The following is a 14,877-nucleotide window of genomic DNA, read 5'->3' on the forward strand; positions in this document are numbered from 1 at the left end:
TTCTTGAGTAGCTCCATTAGAAATAGCTCCTTTTCACAAACCAAATGTCTGCTAAAGTCAACATGCCCTTTCAGATTTAAATGAAATTGTTTTGAATTCTCATGCTTTATGAGGTTAGCCATGCAACAACTGTTCCAAGCCCTCTGTTAATTTTTGACACGTGGGCAGGAGGTTGTTTATAATTGTCCTGGCCACCTCAGAGTAAGGCCAAATCACTCCATTTATGGATCCTCACTTTCCTATGCTTATTCTCCCTTCTTTGTCACCTGTCCCTCCACACCACACAGTCCTCTTCTTCCTGTCGGGATAGCCACTGAGCCTGTCTCAAACACAAGGTTGTGTAAGTGTGTGGGGCGTAATGTTATAGAAAAATTGGGATACTTGCTGGAGTTTACAGTGCAGAAACCAAACAAATTATAATTAAACATTAGACATTCCTATTCTTCAAAGCCTCTCAGCCACCTCACCCGCAGGGACCTCACTCCCTGGTCACTTTTCTGTAGCTGCCACCTCCACCATGGTGCTTGGCCCTTCTCTTTCAACTCCCCAATTCTGTCTACTTTTTTTGCTTATATCCCAAATTCCAGTTAACTTTTTCTCTAGACAAATTTGGTTTTGCCTTTTACTAGACCTTGACCTTAGGACCTAGCATCCCACACTCACAGAAGTTTATCAATGTTGTCCTGAAGATAGTCCACTGCCTGAGAGTCCTGTGCCAGATGTTACCATCCCCATGGAACCACATAAAGCCCAGCTCTGACTCCCATTGCTTCTATCCAGTTCATTGCAACTTGCTCTCTCTTGCTCTGGAGTCACTGACAGAAAGGATACAGATCTACTCCTCATGAGGACTGTGACACCGGTCAGTCTACCTTCTGAGACCATGTTCGTCAGCTCTGAAATGGTGATAATGATACTACCTGAAGGATATGTGTAAGAACTTGATTGAATAATACACAGTATCTAGCACATAGTAGGCCCTCAGCATGTTATTTTCTTTAGTTAAAATAAAATTGAGAGCAGGCTTGAAATCTTCAAAGCAGACAAAACCATTTAAGCCATGAAAGCAAAATGAAATCTAGCTTATTACTTGCAATAGGCACAAGTACAACTTCACTTAGGTTGCTTCTTGTAAATGCCTCTGATAATGATAAAAGAAGCTTAAGTCATCTTCTTTAAATGGTAGAAGATAATCACTTTCAACCAATCCCCTGCCTTCTGGAAATCCATGTTGAAATAACCAATCATTGTAAAGGTTAAACAACTTCCTCACTTTATAAGCCATCTTGTAAAATCATGCCTCTGAGCTTCATTCCGCTTTTTGTTTGAAGTATCCCTGTTCGAGAACATTTTGTCTCTCACTTAACAAAACATTGACATTAAGTGCAGCACTCTAAATTTTCCTTAACACATTCTTCTCCCCCTGCCCCCTCCCACCCCCAGCCTCAGTCTTCAGCACTATTGTGACTGAAGCTTCCCCAGCCTGGTTGGATCTGCTTGCATTGACCTCTGACCCCTCCTATTTGATACCTGGTTCTCCTGGGCATTGAAGCTGGTCCCTGCTTTTGTCTCCAGCTTTCACTACTCTATGCTCCTGAAGTCTGGAACCACTCAGTGTTGCCAGACTTACTCTTGCTCATGTCTGGAGTCTTGCAATGCTATTCTCTACCTTTTTGCATGAGCAGCTTCTATTCAGCTCTCACTCAAACACCACCCTCTCTTCCAGAAAGCCACCCCTGATCTCTCCAGACAGAGTTGAATGTCACCACTGTCTGCTTCTTTAGTGCCCTATGATTATCCACATGGCATCCCCCATCACACTGTTCTGCTATACCTGGTGACTGGGCTACGCCACAGACTGTAAGCTTTCTGAGGCAGGGAGATAATCATTAAAGTTTTATCGTAGGCAATAGCATGTAGCAACCCTTCGAGCATGTTTGCAGTTGGGTACATGCACACTGCCTCGCCTTCATGTTGGGGACTCTCAGTCCTGACACTACAGACAATAAGCACCACATTTTAATTGCTTAAAAACAATTTTCCTTCTCCCTTGCCATCACCCCCTCCCAAGCACATACACATTACCAAGGAATGCATTTCTCTGAGCAATAATTACTGAAGAATGAGAAAATATAAGAGCTCTATTTTACTTACCTTTGATAAAGGAATTGCGTAACTTGGGTGAGATCTCTAGAGTTTTGTAAGTGCAGGTAAAGAACAATAAACTGCAAAAAAATCTGGCGAACAAGAATCAGATGCTATAGTTAAGTGGCATTTGACAATTGATAGACAACTGTGGAAAGAGGAGACCACATTTAAAGAAACTTCTTGTGTAAAAGACAAATTTCTGAACACAAAAGTGATGAGCCCACCCATGGCAGGCACTGGCCCAAAAGGCTGCCACAGAAACACTGTGGTGCATGGGCCCTGACCCCCTCTGCTGGGCCTCAGGGATAAGTTTGGCTACAGACATCAAAAAAAAAAAAAAAAAAAAAGTGATGAGGGCTTTTACATTCATGCACACAATGTGATATGTTATCTTTGTTGTATTCTCAGTTTAAAAGTGCTTGAATTTTCAGAAAGAAAATAAATTTCTCTTCTTGCCCCTCCCTTTGTTTGCCCATATGATTCCAGCTAACTTGGAAAGAGATGATTGGCATTAAGTTATGGATTATAGATATGACTGAGCTGTCTTACCTCTGTAGTTCTTAGATCAAGACCAGAAATTTCCAAATGGCATTAGAGCTGCTGAGATCACTTTGAAGATGCAGAAGAGCAGAGATAACTGAGGGAAATGCTGACGGTCACACCTCCTTTCTGGCATCTCACAAGTAGACCCTCAATTCCTCTGAAAAGACAATCATCAGAGAAATCATGATAGCTCTCACAACCCAAATCTCACTCACATACAATATTTAAAAATTTTAGATGAACAGATAAAATAGCGTGGAACACATCCTCTGTTTTGGTGCTAAACAATGTTGTATTAAATATATCAATTTTCAATCATAAGCCTTTAAATGCAAAATGCTAGTAATCAAGTTAGTACTAAGGGAGGATGATTATTTTTATGATTTATTGACCTACCATATAGGTTATATGAATCCCAAACTAACTCAGCCTCTGATGAGGTTGGAGTCCCAAGAAGGAGGTTAACATCTGCTCCTCCAGGCATGTGGTCCAGGATGCACATTTGGTTCAGACTTGGGCATTCCATTGGCGGGGAGAAAGCCCTATGATTTCATATCGGAGAGGAATTCTAAGAGAAAGAATCATATTTGAGCTGCTTGAAGGGCCTTCTCTATAAGCAGTTTCAGGCAAATTATTTGTCTTTTGAGTCTCAGATTCTCATTGCACAATGGGTTTAACAATGGATACTGGTATTCATTAGTAAACAGGTCTGGCTATTGTAACAAAAGTCAAAATAATTGTGGCTTCAAAGAGGCAGGAGTTTATTTCTCTCTCATGACACAATCTGAACATCGCCAGTGCAGAGCCCAGAGGGCAACTTGACAGTTTGAGGCCATTCTGCTCCTATTCTGTTTTGCATCTTCAACACTCAGCTTTCATCTCAGAGCTAAACTCTCTCTTTCCAACTGTTGCCTTCACATCCACATTCCAGCCAGTGGGAAAGGAGATGAAGAAGGGGAGGGCATACTCCTACCTTTTTAAGGGCATGAACTGCAAGTTGTTTATATCTCTTGTGCTCACATCCCATTGGCAAGCCTGGAGTCACGTGGCCACACTAATCTGTAAGACAAACTAGAAGAAGGGGTCTTTAGCTGGGATGTCATGCACCCTGTCAAAATCCAAGACTTAACTTGCTAACAAAGAGAGGGAGAATACATACTCAAGGTCAGCTAGCAATGACCCATAGGATTGTTTATAATCTTCTAAAATAATATGTAGAACACTTGACACAAAGTCAATGTTCAATTGGGATAGCTAACCATGTTTTTATTGTAATAAGCAAACATTTCAATCAGTCCATTTGATTTTGTTCTTGATAAGGAGATTTAAAAAAAAGGGTGTGTGTAACTCTACATAGGGACTCACAAAGTGGGTCGGATTAAGCAGGAGTGAGTTTTGGTGATAGAGTAACTCACTGCCTTGGCCTACTCCTCCTTCTTCATTTTAGGTTGTAAATCCTTCATCATGGGCCCGGGCTCACCCACTTCCTACAGACTATCAGTCATCTGACAGTTCTATGTTCAGAATCTGGGGTGTCTTGGGTAAATCCAAATTGCTTCCCTCCTTTAATGCCTGATTCATTCTTTCAGTTCATGCACCTGAGCTCCTGTTGCCTTTCTTCCCATTCTTCATTTGTCCAACCATACCTCATAATCAAGCCTACTCAACACATTACACAGGGATTGTTACCTACAACCCTGTGTGCACTGCTATACCATTAACATTTCCTTTAATGCAGAGATTCCCCTACCCCACCTCAAGGAAAGAACACGGAAGAGAAGGAGGAGAGAAAGAAAGGGGAGGGGAGGGGTGAAATGAGGAGAGGAGAGAGAATCAGAAACTGAGTCTGTAGGAAACTATGAGAGAGAGAGAGAGAGAGAGAGAGAGAGAGAGAGAGAGAGAGAGGTATCCAGATAGAAACCAAGATAACAAGAACACATTATGGCCCTGGTATTCTACAGTAATAAGTGGTCACGTGGCAGTGCTCCATAAACTTCAGATCACAAATATAGGAAAACATAGGACCAGTCTTACTATACTGGGGGGGAAGGATTGTGGGTGGTAGGAAGGGGGAGGAGGCTGATTCATGCATCATCACTTGCTCAGATGATTCTCACATTTAGCAGGATAGCTAAAGAAGTACATACCCACAAAGCTGAGTGAAAAATTGCTGGGCCACCTGGCAAAGTAACTTTCTAATATATTTCAACTGAGAACATTTCTAATTAATCTGTGGAGGGGTCCCTGGTGGATGTGTAAAAGAATAACATTTTACAATAGGTGTCTTTGGCTTTCTCTGTCAATTTACAATAGAACAGGACTCAAGGGGAGAAATCCCATATACTAGCAGATGAAGCAAGAACCCAGCTAACTCGACATGAGAGCTTCAAGGGCTCTTAGTGGCCACTCAAACATGATGCTTTATAGTTGAGAAAGCTATGGACCTGCCTACCCTGGGTGGTCAGATTGGGGCTCAGTCCAGTGAACTTCATCAGGGACTCTCTGACATCAGAGGAATCTGTTATTCTGAAAAGAAAATATCTCTTGTGGGAACTCTTTAATATGTTCTTAAAACTGTTTTTATAAAAAAGGACAAGACTTAAGATGGTGAAATAAATTCCAAGTATATAAATATCTAACTGTTGTATCATGGCCACATTCCTGAGGAGTTTGCCGAGTGACAAAATGACTTCAAACAAATGCTTGGTTGGGGCTGCACATTTTCTAAGTGGCTTTAGGGGAACTGTTGATTGAAGAATTCAGGAGATGGGTGAGCTAAATCAGCTGGGAATGAGGAACATCCTGTGCTTAATGAATGGAACAGAGAACGAGATACAGAAAACAGCCCTTCGTATCTGAGTGAAACAATCCGGACCCACTGGATGGAAGAGATGCCCCTTTAAATGAAGAGCTGCTCTGTTTGACTCAGGACACACTGGCAGGGGTCAGGGTGCAGGAGGGCGGGAGAGCAGCAGGCAGACCTTCCCATCAGCAACTAAAACAGGCGGGAGCTGGCAGGTGGGTGGGGGCTTTGCAGGCAGAAAGTTAGGTGAAAAGTGCACTGCACAAGGATTCCGAGGACCTGGGTTCCAGTCCCAGCTCTGCCACCTGGGCTTGTCCCATCCCCTCTCTGATGGGCTTCGGTTTCCTCCTCTATAAGGGAGAGGGTTGTGCTACACCTTCGCCAGCTCCAAAATCCTCTTTCCCAGGGATCACTACTCAAATGCCTACAGCAGTGGTTTCCAGTCAAAGCAGTGTGGCCTCCCAGGGGACACTTGGCAACGCCACACTGGCTGTCACAAGGAGGAGAAGGTGCTACTGGCATCGGGTACATAATGGACAGGGATACTACTTAACATCTAAAAATACACCGGACAGCCCCAACAACAAAGGATTATCTGTACCCAAATGTCAACAGTGCCAAGGTTGAAAAACACTGAGAGAACAATACAATCATGCACTCATTTCAGCCAATTATCATCTTGATTCTGAACATCTTGATTTTTATGTAAAATATCCACAATTTAAAATATAGCAACAGGTCAATTTTTTTACCAAATAAAACAGGTGGCCAAATAAAACACGGCTTTGGGACAACTCCTGTCTGCAGGCTGTGAATTTGTGAAATTTTATTTAGCCACATACTGTTAAGTAACTAGTATAGTTCAGCGGTTCTCAGCCTGTGGATCGTGACCCCTTTGGCAGTCGAACGACTCTTTCACAGGGGTCACCTAAGACCATCCTGCATATCAGATATTTATATTACGATTCATAACAGTAGCAACATTACAGTTATGAAGTAGCAACGAAAATAATTTTATGGTTGGGTCACAACATGAGGAACTGTATTGAAAGGGCCAGAAGGTTGAGAACCACTGGTTTAGCTGAAAGCGCAGTCTTTCATCTGTATCGGTTATCTGAGCCAGAGCTAAGCAGAGCAAGTTTCATCCACGTGTGTGCTCACACATGTGTGTGATAGAGTGGAAGAATGCTAGATGTGGTGTCCTGAGACATTGCACCTGTGTAACTTTGGGGTAGGAATTAGTAAAATTTCCAAATAGCAGGGTCCCCACTTTGTAGGAGCATAGCAATATCCTTGCTGTCTACTGCTCAAAATTGTTACAAAATAGTAGTATCTTGGCACTGAAAAGAAGTTTAGAAATCACCTAATACATGATTATACCCTTAAAAGTGCTATGACTTTGCCCTTGAACTCAGTCAGTAAGAGGAACGGGGCTTAAAAGCCAGGTGTTGTACTCCCTGTCCTGAGTCCTCTAAAGAGAGCGAGAGGAAGGAAGGTGGTATGGGGAGAGCGCCAGATGTGTCTCCCTGACACACACTCTTCCAGATGTTGGCCACCAACACTCGGTCTTCCAGATGTGCCTGAGCAGCACCAGATGCAATACAAGGACTAAATGAGAAGGGATGGGAAAGCATGCTGGTGCCTGTAAACTCTTAACCTGTGCCCCAAATGTAAGGTTGGTGTTGATATTAATTTTTTTCTGATGTATGACCATAGGCAGCTTTCTGGCTAATGGCTATGTAAATGCCTGATGTTGGCCAGAGGGAGGTCAGAACCAGAGAGTGTGATGGCTCAGCAGACACAACCACTCCTAGAAAAATGGTGCATAGATCAGTTTCACCAGTGTGGCTGCTGAAAGGCCCTGCTGCTACAATGCCTAAGGACAGAAAGTGAGGGAAGTTGCCATTATGCATTCATAAGAGCTGATGGCATCAGAAAATAAATCTCCAAGGCTAACCCTGGTTTATAGGCATCAAAAACTCTGCCCACCTCGATGCCTTTCCTGAGCACCTGGATGCTTCCCTGACTCAGCTTTGCTCTCTTACCACCACCTGTTGGCATCTTGCCCTGTGCCCTCTGCTTATCTAAGAGCCTCCTCTCTCTCTCCCTCCTTCTCTCTCTCTCCTGAACCCCCGGACTGCTTAGAGACTTTGCCCTAATGCAGAACGTGTCCTTGTTAATGCCGGCTCTCCTGGGTGTGGCCAGGCAGGGTCTGAGCCCACATTAGGCTCTGATGAGGACATGCCAACTGCTACCTTGCTGTCTGGCTTCATGCTCTTAGAGTCAGTCATCTTTCCTTAGCATGCTCTTTAGGGTTACATGGGAAATGCCCAGATTTTTGCATGAGCATTCAGAGATTTTTCTTTCCTTAAATGTCATGCTTGCTTAGTGCTAAAATGTCTCCGAAGTCCACTGTGAACATCATTACCTGTTGTGCTGTCTGTGCAGCAGGTGAGATGGAACCTGCTGCTGCTGCAGCTGTTGCCGTGGGCTCAACACAACAGGTTGCACACTCTTTAGTGCAATGATGGAGGTTTCAGTTACTTACAGGATGTAATTAGAAATGCATATTTACCTTAGAACCAGTTTGGTGTGCTTACTCTTCTATTAGGAAGACACTGTGCTTTCTGGAACGTGTGTACTTCCCTTTCTTTAAAGCCCCTTACCTCCCTATAGGCTTTCCAGACAATATCTTTACCTTCTGGTTTTCCTTTACTCATAATATAAAAAATAAAATAAGCATACTATGATATTGTTATGCTTACATTAATATATTATTAATCTAGTAATAAGATCAATATATTGATTATTATATTACTGTTATTATCACAAAGGGAGTGGGAGGAAACTTTGGGAGGTGGTAGATATGTTTATGGCCTTGAAAGTGGTGATGGTTTCATGGGTATATACCTATCCCCGAATTCATCCAGTTGTATATATTAAATATGTACAGCTTTTTACATACCAATCATATCTCAAAGTAGTTTTTAAAAAAGACAGAAACAGCCTCAATAGGAGTGGGCCCATCATATGTTCAACTATCAGACCTTGACCGTGTCCTGTTCTATGAACCCTTTGAAGAGGCGACAGGGACACACCAGGGAGGAGAGGAAGTGCAATAAGCGGTGATTTAGTAACAGAGATAAACTTAAATTCCCTCTCGCCTTTCCCAAATGTACCACAGGGAGGTGACTCTGAATGGGACAAAACCCTGACCTCTGGTTATGTATGGGAAAGTCACAATTGCCTTCATAACACAATTATGTTGTCTTTGCATATTAGAGAAAGAGCCCCTCTATTTCATCTGCATTTTTAAAAAGAAACTAACATCCATGCTAACCATTGGCCACGTAAGGGATGCTCAGTGATTGTTTTTCCTTTTTCGGTGATTCTTTAATCACAGCGTATTACAGAGCTGCTTCCTTTTCCTAAATTGTTTCTATAAATAACTTACAGAGTTGTGCAACATGCAGATGACACATGGAAATCAGAATCACGGCTTTTATGGAGACCACGTATTTTGCCTGTAAATTGCCTCCAAATGTCTTGGAAAAGACTCTTGCTTTATATGCTTTCAACCAAAAGGAGCTACCTGAGGGCCCTTACAGCTACTATTCAGTGGAGCCTGTTTCTGTGCTCCTCCATCCCACCTTTTGGATGGGACTATGTCAGCTGGTGTCCCTTCTGAAGGAAAAATCCCACCGGATTGCAGGAGAACTTAGAATTCTTGATAAAAAGATAAGACAGTACCAAAGGCAACTGTTAGGATCAAATCTGGAGCATTCTAAAAGTCATCGTAATTAAAACACAGCAGTTTGTAATTATCCTAAAGGGGAAAAAAATTATACGTAAGGCTCAAAAACACTAATGTGGTTACCCAAGGCCCTGCCACATTACTTCAAATTGACTTGGACAGATATGATATCCCCAGATGGACTGAACTCTAGTTGGAAGGCTTAAAACAAAAGAAAATGCAGTATAATTAGGTGGAAAAAGTAGTGGGTTTGGAGTCACTGGTGTATGGTCGGCCTGCCATTGACTAACCAATTGACCTTTGGCAGTTCATGGAACTTCTCGGTGACTCAAATTTTGAAACTGAAAAACAGGATACTACCACTTAACCTTGGGCTGAAAGAATGTGTGTGAAGGTTATTTCTGTTTCCAAATGCTGCCCTCCACACCCCTCTACCTGCCTCTGTTTCTCCTCTCTCACACAGTGAGAGACAACCTCCGGCCTAACTTCTCCACCAGCCACCTGCTTCATTTTAAATTTTACATTGAAATTCTTCTTTAGCATAAGCTCCTAACTTACAAATGTTTACGTTTTCAAATATTTCCTAAAGTCAGCATTCAACACATTTTTAAATTAAGCCATTAGTATATTCAGGTTCAGTATTTCTTTAAATTACACTTCAAATTCAGGAAAGGGGTATTCCTCCATCACCCCTCTGCTCTTTGGTTGCATTGCACTCCTTGACTCCTATTAGCAAATCTTTATTCACTGGTCAGATTCTTGGTGCAAGGGAAGTAGTCAAGCATGAAGGGGCTGATGGAAGTATTCCTCTGACAGAGCCAGTCACCTCTGTGATGGTTGCAGTGGTTCTCAACCTTCTGGCCCTTTAACACAGTTCCTCATGTTGTGACCCAACCATAAAATTATTTTCGTTGCTGCTTCATAACTGTAATGTTGCTACTGTTATGAATTGCAATGTAAATATCTGATATGCAGGATGGTCTTTGGCGACCTCTGTGAAAGGGTTCGACCGCCAAAGGGGTTGCCACCCACAGGTTGAGAACTGCTGGTTTAGAAACATTCCCCCAACTTCCCGGGACAATGATTGTAATTATGATTCAGGAGGAGTTATCCGACTTGGCTGTGTATGAGTCACCCAGGAAATCAGTTTAAAATGAAGAGTTCTGGTCTTCTGCAGAAGATTCTGATCTGAAAAGTTTAGGCAGCACACGGGATTCCTGCAGCTTTAACAAGCACCAGGGATTTGGAGGCAGGCGGCCCGTAGGTATCCCTCCTGAAATTCTACTGGAGATTATTTCAGCAATTTCAAGAGTGATCTGGAGCTCTGAATCCTTGTGGTTTAAAAGGAATATTTTATAAAGAGACATATTAGCCAAAGAATTTTTATATTAAAAACTGTGATGACAGCACTAACAGGTTTGGCTCGGTGGATAGAGCAGTGGCCTGCGGACTGAAGGGTCCCAGGTTCGATTCCAGTCAAGGGCATGTACCTTGATGCACATCGCCAGTAGGAGGTGTGCAGGAGGCAGCTGATTGATGTTTCTCTCTATCCCGCTCCCTTCCTCTCTGTAAAAAATCAATAAAACATATTTTAAAACAAAACAAACAAACGAAAAAACTGTGATGACATATGTATCAAAGCCCAGACTTGAGTTTGGATGTTAATTTGTTCACTTGTGTGTCTAGAGAGTTAATCTTACTTTCAGAATATGTAGCATCATAATAGCAGAAGCCACTCCAAGGAGGTACTGTAAAAATGAAATGCATGTAAAAAAGACAAACAACAACACAACTTAGTCATGAAAAGTAGGAGAGAAACATTAATAATTACCTCTTTAACACTGATAATTTCAAAACTAGATTGTTCAACTAAATGAAACTAAGTTGAGGCCAGATTTCCCACAGATTCCTTTCCCATTATAGTGTTCCCACCCACATGCAGCATGAGGCATGTGTTTGTCAGCACTCAATGGCACACCTAGGCCAGAGGCAAGCCAAGGTGTAACCATGAAACAGTGATGATTGAATAGCAGTTATCTGGCATTAACAGTAATTCAATAAAATCTGCATTTGATTTAGTACAAAGAGTTGCTACTAAGTATAAATACAATGTAACAGCAAAAAAATTTTTTTCTTATTGTCCTAATTCATTTCACACAACCCTGACCCATTCTGCAAAAGAAATAAAATAAAATTACTGCCCGACCAGCATGGCTCAGTGGTTGAGATTGACCTATGAACCAGGAGATAAGATTCGATTCCCACTTGGGACACATGCCCAGGTAGCCGGTTTGATTCCCCAGTGAGGGGCGTGCAGGAGGCAGCCAATCAATGATTCTCTCTCGTCATTGATGTTTCTGTCTCTCTCTCCCTCTCACCCTTCCTCTCTGAAGTCAATGAAAAAATATATTTTTAAAAAGAAAATTACTAGTTGCAGGTGGACTGGAGGAGAATTTTGTGATTTTCCTGTTATCTGGAAGTCATTTTTTATTGTGTCAAGTTGACTACAACTGCACTGATTATTACTGTATTCTGTCTATATTTTGGAATTTAGTGAAAGACCAGCTAAAGAACGTGGTGCCTTCTAAAATCTTTCTCTCCTCCTATCCCTTCAAATGTGTGTGTGTGTGTGTGTGTGTGTGTGTGTGTGTGTGTGTGTATATATATATATATATATATATATAACATTCGTACAGACCGAATGCATAATAATGCATAACATATACACATAATGTGTGTGCGCATGTGTCTGTGTGTGAGCATGCACCATTTTCAGTTAAATTTTTTGGTAAGAGAAAATGTTTTCAGTAAATTTCCCCAACACTGAATGGCTCAACATAACCTGGGAAGTACTTTTATAGCAATCTGAAGGCACATGTTTTATTCTCATCTTTGTATCTCAGGGATCCTGTGTGGTGCCCACAAACATTGGACACTAAACAATAGCCATTGCTATGGATGTGATTCTTTTTGGACTAGTAAGGTTTAGGTAGGTCTCAGTGAGTTTCTCAAAGAAGTGATAGTGCAAACAGGCCAGGTTTTCTCCCAAGTTTTGTTTTATCTTGTCTGGTTATATTAAGATAGATCAGATTACGCTGCAGTAGTAGAAAACTCCCAGATCTCAGTGACTTACACCCCAGAAAGGTTTCTTTCTCATTCAACTACAACCATCTGTGGAGATCCTCGAAGCCGACCATCCTTCACGTGGTCGGTCACTCGGTGATGTAGGCTGTTTCCATCTTTTCTCCGGTCTCAACACAGAGACTCCTCTACTCTCACCAGCAGGGGAAGAGAGTTTGGGCTGGTGGGTCTGGCAGCATAATCAAATGTTTGTCTTGGAACCACACATCACTCTGATCAAAAGCCATTAGTACTGGTAGCTCTGCTCCACCTAATTATAATCCCTCCTACAGAGCAGAGCTGGATAGAATAAGTCCAGAAGTCTCTACCATAGAGTTCAATGATTTTCAAGGAAATAAGCAACAGAGTGGTAAGCTTAACAGGGGGAGAATAATTAAAAATCTTGATGTATTGATTGATTTGTTTATGAAGAAACTATGTAGTCATATACAGTGGGGCCTTGACTTATGAGTTTAATTCGTTCCGTGACGGAGCTTGTAACTCAAATTACTCGTATGTCAAATCAACAGTGAACGAGTGAGACACATGATGCTGGGCTGATGTTGTGGCGTTCACTGTGACGTTCGTTGTGCCGACTAGCGGTGGGATATCTGAAGCTGGCTCGTAACCCGAATTTTAGCTCACAACTCAAAGCAAAATATCGGCCGAGAGATGGCTCGTATCTCGAAAAACTTGTTAGTTGGGACACTCGTAAGTCAAGGCCCCACTGTACAAAATTAACAGATCTTAGATTCTGGCTGTAAAGAATTCTGAAGTTTTAATACATTAAAAAATCTAATTGGTCTGGCAGGCGTGGCTCAATGGTTGAGCGTCTACCTATGAACCACAGATTTGATTTTCAGTCACATGCATGCCTGGGTTGCAGGCTCCATCCCCAATAGGGGGCATGTAGGAGGCAGCCAATCAATGATTCTCTCTCATCATTGAAGTTTCTATCTGTCTCTCCCTCTCCCATCCTCTCTGAAATTCAATAAAAATATATATTTAAAAAAATCTAACTAAAACTAACTTTAAAATTAATGTGAATTTACTTTACATGCTGCGTGTCTAATATTTTAAAGCAATCTATCTTTCCTTTGTCAATGTATAGCTGAATAAACAGTTCTAAATAATAATAATAGAAACTGATGACATAAAGCCCAATCAGAAGCTGATTAAAATGCTTTGTTCTAAAATAGATCCAGAAACATGGAAGCATGAGCAGACTGAGGAATCTCAGAGGGAAGGGGCAGGGAGAGTGGGTGGGAAGAGATTAACCAAAGAATTTATATGCATATATGCATAACCCATGGACACAGACAATAGGGTGGTGAAGGCCTGGGGTGGGTGGCCGGTGTAAGCTAGAAAGGGACAATGGGGAAAAAAGGAGACATCTGTTAACACTTTCAACAGTAAAGATAAAATAAAATAAAATAAGATGCATTGTTCTGAGGTAAATTTTATTCTGTCACTAAATATGTGCTATCAATCATTGGGAGTTTGATTAAAGAGATTTCTCCTTCCTTTGATCATGTGCACTTTTTTTCTTAGGGACTCCTTAGAAAAATCCAATATAATGTAATTATTTAAATTCATGCTAGGCCAAAGCTTGAAGTATTGTGCAGTATAGTTATAGTTTCTGGCCATCCCAAAATCTCTTTAAAAGTGTTGCTAGAATTGAGTTGATTCTCTGAGAATTCTTTAAAATAAATTTTCTCTGGCACTTTTTCAACACTGGATCACAGCTGGATTTAAAAATTGACCAATTTCAAGCCTGACATATAAAACTGACACCAAGAATTTAGAACTAACTTGCTAATGTAATTGATGATATTCAGCTTCCTCCTCACAGAAGTGTGAGTAAACTTACTGGTCCAGCCATTGGAGTTGGCTGGGGAGCCATGAACAAGAAGAAAAATCTGTATGAATTTATAAGAAATGGAAGCCAAGCTTCACTTTAATTTTTGTGTGAAAGAGTCTTTAATCATATAATTAATTTTCTTGTTTGGATGTCTTTTAGCTATGGGAGAGCTCAAACGCAGTGCCTTTTGGATGTGCTGGACTAGGTGAAGCCTGAATTCCCCTCCAAACCTAGGATTTGATGTGTAGACAGAGCATGCAATTTTGCAATCAGCCGAGCCAGAAGAGGATTTAATATTACATTCAGAACTGTACTCAAACTGTCAAAAAATGTTCAATAAAATAACATTGCAAATCATACTCAGCTAAACTAGCTGGCAAAGGCAGTATGACAAAGCAGAGAAATAAAGCATATGGGACATAGTGTTATTTACATGTTTTCAGAGCTTACGCCCTGGGTGGCTCCCTGTTTACAAGGCACCAGTTTCCACCCTTCCCCTCTGCTTTAGTTTGATACAAGGCCAAGTCCTTCATCTGACTTCATATGACTGTGGTCTAGCTCAGATTAGCATTTGTCACCACTCTTCACAGCAGTCAGGAATGCAGCTGACTGGGGTGGTGGGGGTGGTGGTGGGGAGGCGGGTAGAGA

At 41.6% G+C, this 14,877-nt stretch overlaps 1 pseudogene; it reads left to right on the forward strand.

Annotated features, from left to right (window-relative positions):
- The first annotated feature begins 2,329 nt into the window (after positions 1-2,329).
- LOC118652322 lies at positions 2,330-2,475 on the forward strand (annotated as a pseudogene).
- The last annotated feature ends 12,402 nt before the right edge of the window (positions 2,476-14,877 follow it).

This window comes from Myotis myotis, unplaced genomic scaffold (genome assembly GCF_014108235.1).
Source record: "Myotis myotis isolate mMyoMyo1 unplaced genomic scaffold, mMyoMyo1.p scaffold_m19_p_3, whole genome shotgun sequence".
Taxonomy (NCBI): Eukaryota; Metazoa; Chordata; class Mammalia; order Chiroptera; family Vespertilionidae; genus Myotis; species Myotis myotis.